This window comes from Monodelphis domestica, chromosome 4 (genome assembly GCF_027887165.1).
Source record: "Monodelphis domestica isolate mMonDom1 chromosome 4, mMonDom1.pri, whole genome shotgun sequence".
Lineage (NCBI taxonomy): Eukaryota > Metazoa > Chordata > Mammalia > Didelphimorphia > Didelphidae > Monodelphis > Monodelphis domestica.
The window spans coordinates 332,906,122-332,918,149 of NC_077230.1; the positions used below are offsets into that span (position 1 = coordinate 332,906,122).

Genomic DNA, 12,028 nt, shown 5'->3' on the forward strand with positions numbered 1-12,028 from the left:
GGTTTGCAAGGCTAGTCTGTGTTGTTTGTAGTGGAAAGAGCTGGACTGAGAGTCTAAAATCTGGGCTCCAGTCCTGACTTGGCCCTTTGCTGGCTCTGTGACCATTTTAACTCTTTGAGCCTTAGTTTCCTCATCTGTTAAATGAAATTTATATAAATGATTCTGCATATATTTATTTCCACTTTATTTTCTTGGTTTTTTTTGGGGGGTAATGGTTAATATAGAAATATATTTTATATAACTTCACACATATAATAATTATTATTGCTTGCATTCTTAAATGGGTAGAGGAAGGTCTGGAGAGAGGGAGAGAATTTGGAACTCAAAATAAAAATAAAGATGAAACAAAAATATGAGTACAATCTACTTTATAGGCTTATTGTGGGATAAGATGAGATAATGGATACTAAATATTTCATAGTAATAAAATATGACAACATTAAACAATAAGTCCACTGTTAACTGCATGCCTTTGGTTAAAGTCTGGGCTCTAGTTTTCTCACTGATAAAATGAGAGCTAGGCTAGCCACTTGATCACAGAGATGCCATTGAACTGCTTTGAGCCTCAGTTTCCTCATTGGTAGAAGAAGAGCTAGGCTAGCCTTGTGATCTTAGCTATGCCACTAAATTGTTTGGACATCAAAAAAATGCTCCTTTGTTAAGTAAAGAGATGGTAGATGACCACTAAGCTTTATTGTGTCAAAAAAGAAAGAACACCGGAGTTGAAAGACCTGGTTCTATCATTTAATGCCTGTGTTATCTTAGGTGAAATCACCGAATTGTCCTGGGTCTTTGTTTCCTCATCTGTAAATTGAGGTGCTTATATTTTTTTTTGTCTCTAAGGCCCTTTTTATCACTCAATTCAATGGTCTTCTGTCTAATATGGTCCCTATTTTATTTTATTTTTTAAAAGTTTATTTATTTAATTAATTAATTTAGAATATTTTGCCATGGTTACATGATTCATGTTCTTTTCATCCCCTCCTCCCACCTCCCTCCCGTACCCAATGAGAAATTCCACTGGGTTTTCCATGTGTCATTCATCTAGATTAATATGGTCCCTTCTGACTCTAACGATCCATTACTCAGACTCCTAGGCACCCCACATAGAGTTCAGTGAAGCTGCCACTAGTTAGAATATGGTACCTTGGCTAAAGCCTCTCGGTGGTTTGATGTAGTGGGAAAAACCAGGCCAAAAGAACTGAGTTCTAGTCCTATTAAGCCCAATATTAGTCTCCTGACCGAGGGCAAATCATTCAGTCTCTCTGATCCTTAATTTCCTACAAAATGAGGATAATTAGGCCTGCATTGCCACTACTTCTGTGTTCCTTTTTGTAAAGAGTCACTGCTACGGTCATGATTGTTAATGATTCCTATGGTGGGAGCAGAAAGAGTTTCTCAAGATGTAGTTTGCTGGAAAGGAACTACTCAGCTTGCTTTTTCACTCCAGAACAGAATTCTCCAAGAGAGCAAGTCAGTGTTACATCCTAGACTTTGTTGTAGATAGGCCCTCCCTTAAAAGGACCTTTTTTCCCCTTTGCCTGGACATTTTGAAAGGCATCAAGACAAGTCACAGTAGGTTTTAAGAGTAGTTATAAAGTGATCTAAGTTCTGTTACAATTAAAATTTATTTGAAAGAATTATTTTTTGGTAAAAATGTTTTATTTTTAATAGATAATAATTTAAGCATTAATTTATATGTTATATGATATTTACATTTATATATAATATTCATATATGAGATGTAATTTTATTTATATTATATATTATATATTGTATATACTATTATATGTTACATAAATAATACTAAATAACTTAATAACAATAAAAATACATTTATTGATTTTATCAGGCTTATTGGTTAGGCTAGCATCATAACTGATAAAGTGATATAGGTCTCTGTGGTTCTCCCCCAACCTGGGATGACCAGACAGCCTAATAAATAGATTTTAAGGAGCTCATTATTCAACCTGTCTTATGACCATCCCAAGACATCTTTATTTTATTTTGTTAATTTTTTTCTTTAAAACTCTTACCTTCCCTCTTAGAGTCAATACTGTGTATTGGCTCCATGGCAGAAGGGCTAGGCAATGGGGGTTAAGTGACTTGCCCAGGGTCATACAACTGGGAAGTTTCTGAGGCCAGATTTGAACCTAGGACCTCCCATCTCTCAATCCACTGAGCCACCCAGATGCCCCCTCTAGGTCTGGCTTTTGATCCACTGAGCCACCTAGCTATCCTCCAAGACATTTTTCATTGGTGATAGATTGATTCACCCTTTCCCATACCTACAAGTGGACAGATCACATATTCGGGAAAAGAACCCTTGTCTCCTTCATTCACTAACTAAATTCTGTTAAAAAGGAAGACATTCTTTGGGATTTCCAAGGACAAAGAAAATGCAAAAATAGCAGCAGACTAGATGGTATCTCTGACCCATATCTGAGACACAGGAATACATAGTAATTCTCCCTAATATATAGGAATTAATAGAGTATATGAAAAATACTGTACTGACCTTTCTCTAGAGCCTAGGTTTGTCTCCTGGCCTCTAGTCTTGCATCATCAATTGCCTTGGATATCTTGAATATTACACTCGATAGAGGACAGCCAGAAAAAGCCCAGAGTCAGGAGATGGGGTATAATGGTGGGGTGCAGCACGAATGCTACTAGATCATCAAGTATATGGGATAATACATTGGAAACAACTATGAACAAAGTCTATACAAGCTAAATTGTAAATAATCTCAGAGGGAAGGCACTAGAGTGTCAAGGAGGACCAGGAAAGGACTTTTGGAGAAGGTAGGAATTCAGTGGGATTGCTTGTCAGCTCTGGGAGGGGAGAGGGAAAAGGGAAGGGTGAGAATATGAATCATGTAACCATGGAAAATATTTTTAAAATACAATTATACCAATATAAAAAAAGAAGGTGGGGATTAAGCTGAATTTTGAAGGAAACCAGGGAAGCCAGGATGCTTTGGTGAAGAGGGAGAGCATTCCAGTCATGGGAAACAGCTAGTTAAAAAGGCAAAAGTCAGGAGATTGAATGCTGTGTGAAGAACAGGAAGAAGGTGAGTGGGTGAATTGTAGAATAATGTGGAGGGCAGTGAAATGTAAGACAAAACAAAAGAAAAGAAAAGAAGGACCAGATGTGAAGGGAAATGATTTTATATTTGATTCTGGAGGTAACTGGGAGTCTTTGAAATTTATTGAAATTGATTCTCTCCACAGTTATCAATGGCCTTTTCTCCATCCTCATTCTCCTTGACTTTTCTGCAGCCTCTGACAATGTTGATCACCATATCCTTCTGAATACTCTCTTCTCTCTGGGTTTTCAGCACATCACTCTCTCCCGGTTTCCCCCCTGCCTATCCGACTATACCTTTTCTGTCTTCTTTTAACTCTAGGTATTCCTCTTCTCTCCTCCTCCTGTACTATTTTGCTCTATCTCATAATCTTTCATGAATTCAATTGCCTTCTCTTTGCTGATGGTTCTCAAATCTTTGTTCTCTGTTGATTTCTAGGCTCCCATCTCCAACTGCCTTGCAGACATCGCAAACTGGATCATCTTAAACTAAACACGTCCAAAACAGAACTCATTATCTCCCCCTAAACCAAACCCTCTTCCTCTATCACTACAGAGAGCAATATCATCCTCTCTGTCCTTCAGGATCCCACCCAAGGAGCCTTCTTGGAAGCCTCACTATCTCTCATGCCTCCCACATCCAAGGGGTTGTCAAGGTCTGTAAAATCTCTCCTATCTACCTGATCTCTTGCCATCACTCTGGTGGTAGACCTTTATCATCTCCCACCTGGAGTACTGCAACAGCCTGCTGGTAGGACTGCCTGCCTCAAGTTCCTCACCACTCTGGTACATCCTCTATTCAGCTGCCAAAGAGATTTTCCAAAAGCACAGATGTGATCATGCGACTCCCTTACTCAATAAATTCCAGGGGCTCCCTATCGCCTCCAGGATCAAATACAAAATGTTCAAAAGTCTTCCTATCCTACCCCCTCCTAACTTTCCCATCTTCTTACCCCTTAATCTTCACTATCAACTTTCCAATTTGGTGCCACTGGCCTCCTGACAACTCCATAAATAAGACACTCCGACTCTGACTGACCCGGGTACCTAGAACCCTCTTTCTCTCCTGTTCACTACTTCCTGACTTCCCTGGCTTCCTTTAAGTCCCAACCAAAATTCCATCTTTTACAAGAAGCCTTTCCAAATAGTACCTTCCTTCTGTTAAATATTTCCTATTTGTTTTGTATGTAGCTTGCTTTTTATATATTTATTTGCATGTTTTTACCTTTTTTTTAGATCCCAAGTTCCTTGAGAGCAAAGACTATCTTTTACCTCTTTGTCACTTTAACATTTAGCATAGTGACTGGTGTTTAGTAGGCACTTAAATATTGATTGATTGATTGATTGAATTACTATGGAAGGCCAAAGGTTTTTAAATGTTTTTTTCTCAGATTGACAGGATCTATATTATTTTCGGCTTCATTTAAAAATCCCCCCTTTAAGCAATTTAAGCCTGTTTCCTATAGACATTTCATGTCTAAAGATTGAGGAGAATTTTGGTTAAGGCTCACCTTTTAATAACTTCTCACGTAATTAAAAATGTGTAAGTTTCTCTTTAGCTTTTCCTAAATTGGATATTTTTGGATCATTATGTGTTATAGTGGTGAGATCACTGCTTTTTAAATCAGAGGCCCTGGATTTAAGTCATCAGCTTTACTATTTACTATTTGTGGGATTTTGGGTAAAACAGTCTCTCTAGGTCTCAGTTTCCAGATTTGTAAAATGACATGTGTCTTTAAGAGGGTCATCAACTAGATGATTTCTAAACTAAAGCTTATTGTCCTTAATTTATTCTTTAAAAAAAAAACACCTTATCTTCTGCCTTAGAATTAATAGTATTTAGGGGTCCAAGGCAGAAGATTGGCAAAGACTAGGCAATTGGAGTTAAATGACTAGCACAGTGTCACGTAGCTAGGAAATGTCTGAGGTCAGATTTGAACCAAGGACCTCATGTTTCTAGAATTGTCTTTTTGTTTTCCTATTTTAAAAATTATCAATAAACTCTTTTCATTCACTATCCCCCTTAAAAGAGTGCTGAGAAATTATTACACAATTATATTGATAAGTTAAGCCAGAGACCTGTAAAGCTTATCAAGCTGGCTGTCTCTGGGTAATACAAAAAAACACATCCAGCTTTTTATTCACCAAAGGGAAGGGCACTTAGAAAAAATTTAGTCCCAGCTTTTCATTGTATAGATATGAAAATTGAGACTTGGGAAAATTAAGCGATTTATTAAAGATTACACAAATGGCATATAACAAAGTCAGGACTTGAACTCAGTCCTTTAGACACCCTACTTCCACCAGTGTCTGTTCTTCCTTCCTTCCTTCCTTCCTTCCTTCCTTCCTTCCTTCCTTCCTTCCTTCCTTCCTTCCTTCCTTCCTTCCTTCCTTCCTTCCTTCCTTCCTTCCTTCCTTCCTTCCTTCCTTCCTTCCTTCCTTCCTTCCTTCCTTCCTTCCTTCCTTCCTTCCTTCCTTTCTTCCTTCCTTTTAAAAATTCTTATCTATGACCATTGATTTTATGTTCCCTCTCCAAAATATCCTTCTTCTCTACCTCTTCCAAGCAGCCATTGCTTATAATAAAGAACAAAAAGGTGTGGAGTTAATTAAAAGAAGCTAACATATAAATAGTCAGTAAACATTTGTTAAGGACATACTACATATGAGGCACTGTGCTGAGCCCTGGGGACACAAACATATCCCCAAAGAAAGTGTCTGCCTTCAAGGAGCTTATAGTCTAATGGATAAAGGCAAAACAAAAAGGAGCCAAAAAAAAGTGGGGTTTGGGGAAGAGAAGGAAGAGAGCTATAGGAAAAGTCAGTCAGAGAAATTCCAAAGTAGCTGAATTCTATCATTAAAGCAAATGTACATTTTATGACCCCACCGTCCAATCAGAGAGGCAGAGGATAGTGTTATCAAGGAGATCTAATGCCCTATGCAAGTGTTCCATCCCACAGTATCTCTCTCACTTCTGCAAAGATAGGTGGGAGGTACATTTTCATATTTCTTCTTTGGGGCCAAAGATAGTCACCATCATCTCACAGAAGTATTCTTCCTGTTCTATTATTTCTATTTTCACTTCATATTAAGTGTTGATGAAAGTATTCTTTTTGGGTTGTGAACCATTTTGAAAATTTAGTATTTATAGAAAGCAAATCTAGCTGATAAAATGTAAATTTAGTCATCATTTCTTTAGCCAATTTGAATTGAGAGACAGAAGGAGGTAGGGCATGTGTGGGAGAAGAGAGATCTGAGTGCAGATGAGGGAAATAAGAATGCAACATGGTAATCACTCAACCAGTAAACATTTATTAAGTGTCTACTGTGCACGAGACACTGTGCTAAGCACTAGGGAAAGCAAAAGAGGTAAAAGACAATCTCTGCCTTCAAGGAGATTCAACCTTATAATTTCATCTGTAGCACAGAAGAGTTTTCAAGTCACTTTTATTTACATTAAAGATTTCTCTTCACAGTAACCCTGTGTGGCACAGGCTCACACGTGGTTCACAGTTAAGAATATCTTCTTAGTATAATCTCTACCATCTTTCTTAGGACAGAAAGCCTGGGCTGGTAAGAACAACACTGGACCTGGAGCTGGAGAAAGTGGGCTGAGGCTAGGAGGAGTGGTTAACAAAACTGGGAATGTTTAACTAGAGAAGACTTAGGTAGTTCATGAGAGCTTTTCTCAAGATTTAAAGGAAGAGAGATTCAAATTGTTCTGCTTGGTCTCAGAGGTAGGGCTAGGAACAAGGGGTGAAAGATGCAGAGAGGCGGATTTAGATTTGATATAAGAAAAGCTTCCTAACAATTACAGCTGTCCAAAAGGAGGAAGGCAATAAGCATTTAATATAGCACCTACTATGTGCCAGACACCATACTAAGCACATATTTTAGAAATATTATTAGCCACAGCTAAGTGTCATAGTGGATAAAGCATTAAGTCTGGAGGCAGAAAGACCTGAGTTCAAATCTAGCCTCACACACTAGCTGTGTGACCCAGGGCAAGTTACTTAAACCATTTGTATTAGTTTGCTTATCTGTAAAATGGGATGAGAGTCCTTATCTCCCAGGATTGTTGTGAGGATCAAATGACATATTTGTAGGAGCAGCTAGATGGCATCATAGATAGAGCACCAGGACTAGAGTTGGGAGGACCTGGGTTCAAATCTGTCCTTAGATATTTCCTAAATGTGTGACCCTGGGCAAGTCACTTAACTCCTGTTTGCCTAGCCCTTGACATTCTGTCTTAAGAGTTGTTACTAGAATAGAAAGTAAGGGTTAAAAAAATAGTGCTGTATCATCGAACGTAATGGACTTCTCCATTAGTGGTGGTGTAATGTCCCTGCACAATCTGCAGGGATCAAGGAGAAAAAAACACTATCCAAAAGCAGAGGACAAACTGAGGGAATAGAAACACCGAGGAAAAGCAACTGCCTGACTACAATGGCTGAGGGGACATGACAGAGGAAAGACTCGGAGCGAACACTCTGATGCAAATACTAACAACATGGCAATGGGTTTGAATCAAGAACACATATGATACCAGTGGAATCACACGTCGGCCACGGGGGGTGGGAGGGAGGAAAAGAAAATGATCTTTGTCTTTAATGAAAAATGCATGGAAATGATCAAATAAAATACTATAAAATTAAAAAAAAATAGTGCTTAGTACAATTCCTGGCATATAGTAGGCATTATATAGATGTTAGCTATATAAATAGTAACCCATTTATTAAAAGCAGAGTGGACTTTCTTTTCTTTTCCTTTTTGACAGAATTGCTGCAAAAGGGAGGTAGTGGAGGTTAAGTGACTTGTCCAGGGTCACACAACTATGAAGTATCTGAGGTCAGATTTGAATCCAGGATCCTTCATCTCTAGACCTGGCTCTCAATCCACTGAGCCATCTAGCTATTCCTTGCTTATCTTTTTTTTTTTTTTAAACCTGTACCTTCTCTCTCCTGGTATCAATTCTAAGTCAAAATTGCTGCAAAAGTGGGGCAATGGGGGTTAAGTGACTTGCCCAGGGTCACACAATGAAGAAGTGTTTGAATCCAGATTTGAACCCAGGATGTCCTCATTCCAAGGAGTGGGCTTTCTTGAGAGTTGGTAGATTGCCCCTCAGTAAAGTCTTTAAGTTGAGGCAGGATGACCACATTTAAGGGATATTGTAGAGTATACTTTAATGGGTTGGGGTAGAGACTGTCTCAAGTTTTCTCCAATGCTGAGTTTGTCTGAGTAAGTCTTATTCTCTTACTTGATGTGTGGCCTTAGACAAGTTACTTAATGTCTCTGAAACCTGGTCTCCTCAAGTGCAATAATACTTGAACGATCTACCTCATGGGGCTGATGAGAAGTTCCTGTGCTTTGAAATTGCAAAGTAATATGTAAATGTTATTATTAATCATTATTAATTCTTTTTCTCAACATAGCTTAAATAGCACTTCCTCTACGGAGACAGCCTTAAGTCTCCTCACTGGAAATTTCCTCTCTGTGATGTGTTCCCAGCGCCATTTGTATTCTTCTTATGCACCATTCTTTCAATCTGCAGTGTACACTTTCCTAAAATCTTAATGCATTTTAAAGTTTGAATAATTTAAAGAGCTTAAGACTTCACTAAGCCTCTTAGAACACCATGAATTTATCTGTGTATTTGCCATCATCACTGCTACTAATCTATAGGTTCCTTGAGAGTGAGGGATGTTTCTTACTTATCTTTGTGTCTCCCAGAGACATTGGGTGGAGGTGCTTAATGAGTGTTCATGCATTTCTGTCTTTCTTTTCTTTTGATTTTTTTCTTTTTTCTTTCAAGTGCTATTTAAGCTGTGCTGTGAAAGAGAATTAATAATGAAAGTAACTCACATGCTTTGATCCTCACTCAGATTCCCATAGTTCCTTCTTTGGCTGTGGATAGCATTTTTTATCATGAGTCCCTTGTGGTTGTATTGGAGAATTGTTTCCTGATAATGGTTTAGTCTTTCACAGTTGATCATCATGTAATATTTCTGTTATTGTATACATTGTTCTCCTGGTTCTGTTTACTTCACTTTGCATCAGTTCAAACAAGTCTTTCCAGGTTTTTTTTTAACTCATCCTGTTCATCATTCATTATGGTACAATAGTATTTCATTACAACCACCTTGTTCAGCCATTCCTCAACTGATGAACAATCTCTCAATTGCCAATTCTTTGCCACTACAAAAAGAGCTGCTAAAAATATTTTGGTACCAGTAGGTCCTTTTCTCTAATTTATGATCTCTTTGGGATGCAGACCCAGTTTGGTGTTGCTGAGTCAAAGGGGAGTTCATGGATTTTTAATGAATAAATTAATTTTACTTTGCCAGAAGGAGCAATGAAGTCCTAAAATGAGTCTTGGAGGGCAACATGATTTAGTGGATATCTACCTTTTTAGTGGGCATTTAGGTGGCACAATGAATGAATGGAGTGTTAGACCTTTAGTCATGAACATCTGAGTTCAAATCTGGCCCCAGATATCTACTTTCTGTGTTATCCTGGGCAAGTCACTTAATCCGTTTGCTTCAGTTTCCTCATTTGTAAGTTAAGCCAGGGAAGGAAATGCAAGCCACTCTAGTATCTTTGCCAAGAAAATCCCAGAATTGGATGTACCTGAATAACCACTACAATAATAACAAGGAAAATATATAAATATAATATAATATTATGTATAAAATATATAATATATACAATATATCATGTATATACTATATAAATAATATAAAACAATAACAGGGCTGTCAAACTTATTGCCTACAAAACTCCCATGTGCAGCTTGAACCAGACTGAAATGCAATTAGGAAACATTTAACTAAAAATAAAAATATCATGCAACATAGATAATGTTAGTTTGTGATTTTCTAAATCAATATGTGGCTACAAGAGTCTATTTCTATTTGAGTTTGACACCATTGTTCTGAGGTCCCATCTAGCCCTCCCATTTCTTATTCCAAGATTTTGTTTTAGAACATCTCTTCTAAAAGTCACACACAGCTGGTGTTGGAACTTGAATGAAACTCTTGGTTCCTAGTCTTATATTATTTCCACCAACCAAAACCACTTTGTGAAAGAGGCCCCTCATTCTTTTTATAATTGTTTTTCTCACAGACTCCAGATGCTTTTCTAACTCAAGGGATGAGAAAGAGAAAGAGAGGGAGAGAGAGAGAAATAATCTGGCCAATTTCTCTTCCACAATAAGCAGATGCTCTGAAGGAGAAATATTTAATGAAATCTATTGAGGTTGCTCTGTTGTTTGCCCTCAGGCTGAGAAAGTGGCCCCTGTTGGTGGGGTGGTATGGCCATCTGGACCTTGGCAAAGTTGTCTGTCATCATTCCAAAGTAGACTTTGGAGTGCATTTTGAATGATCTCCAAGATTTTGGCCCAAAGGCTCTGGAATTGGTTTCTATGCAACAGATTTTGTCTTTAGCCCAAATTCCCCTGACCTGTCCTCACGATCCCTTTCTACTGATAGACCACTGTTGTGGTCAATGGTTTCTTTCCTTCCCAACCCCTAACTTTGCCAAGCAGCCTTTTGCCTTAAACAGGCTGTATCCTGTTTCACTTCATCCTTAGCCTCCTTTTCTTTTTAAAATTACATTTTATTTTATTTTCAGATCAGCATTCTCTTCTTTCTACCCCTCCTCACCTCTTTCCCCAATTGAGAAGGCAAGAAAACAAAATCTCTTTTACAAATAAGTATAACCAAGCATAATGAAACAAACAAACAAACAAAAAGCCTCAGTAAACAGTCCAAAGGCCATCACTTTTCTCAGGTGATGGGGAAACTGTTTCATCATGAGTTCTCTGGAGCTGCCACCTTTAGTCTTTTGATAAAGCATGCCCAGAGGAATTTGACTAGGGAGGTGAAGGAACTCAACGTTGTTTCCTAGGAGAATTACTTGGTAGAATTGGACAGGGGGGGGAAATAATTTGTGAGAACATAAGTGAGAGATCTTCAAATATCTAAAAAACTGCCATGTAAGGAGAATATGATACCGGAATTTATACTGAGCTTTACAAAGTACTTTGCCCATGTTTCCTCATTTGAATCTCAATGGTGCTATTATTATGCTCATTCTACAGATGAGCAAACTGAGACTAATTTGCATCTCTCTGATTATGAGATTTAGAACACTTTTTCATGTGTTTATTAATAGTTTTTATTTCTTTTTCTGAAAATTGCCTATTCATGTCCCTTGCCCATTTATCAATTGGAGAATGGCTCAAACTGAGACTGAGAAAAAGTAAGTGACTTCCCTGATCTAGCTAGTTAAGTATCTGGGCAGGATTTGAACTTAAGTCTTTCTGACTTCAAGGCTAACAGGGTCCACTGTGCCACCTAGTTACAATAACATTGAATAGATATCTTATTTGGCTCCAAAGGCTAGAACCAGGACCAATGGAGGGAAGCCAAAGGAGGAATTTTCTGATAATTGGAGCTGTCCCAAATGGAGTGTTCTGTCTCAGAGGGTAATGAGATCTCCATTTCTGGGGGGTATACAAGCAGGAACTTGGTGATGGCTGATATGTTGGAGCCAGCTCCATTTAGGGCTTGATTTATAATTTATTAAAAAAAAAAAAAACCCTTTACTTTCCATCTTAAAATCAATACTGTGTATTGGTTCCAAGGCAGAAGGGTGGTAAGGATTAGGCAATGAGGGTTAAGTGACTTGTCCAGGGTCACTCAGCTAGGAAGTGTCCAGGTCAGAATTGGAACCTACACCAGGAAGGATACCTCTTTACTTTGGCTCAGAACTCTTCCTCTGATTCCCATTTCACTTCTCTCCTACTAAAAAAAAACAAATAAACCCAACAACCTTCCCAGTGATCCTCTGCCTTATCTCAAGCATACCAACAGCGTTTTTGTATTTCCCTTTGAACCTTGAACCTCTGCCTCCTTCCCTCTCCAAAAGAAAGTAGAACTTATCATT

The 12,028-nt window shown here is 38.2% G+C and overlaps 1 protein-coding gene across 2 annotated transcripts in view; it reads left to right on the top strand.

The window, feature by feature from the left end:
* Positions 1 to 12,028, top strand: part of RAB30 (RAB30, member RAS oncogene family) — a 124,798-nt gene that overhangs the window by 85,666 nt on the left and 27,104 nt on the right. The gene's annotated exons all lie outside the window — the stretch shown is intronic.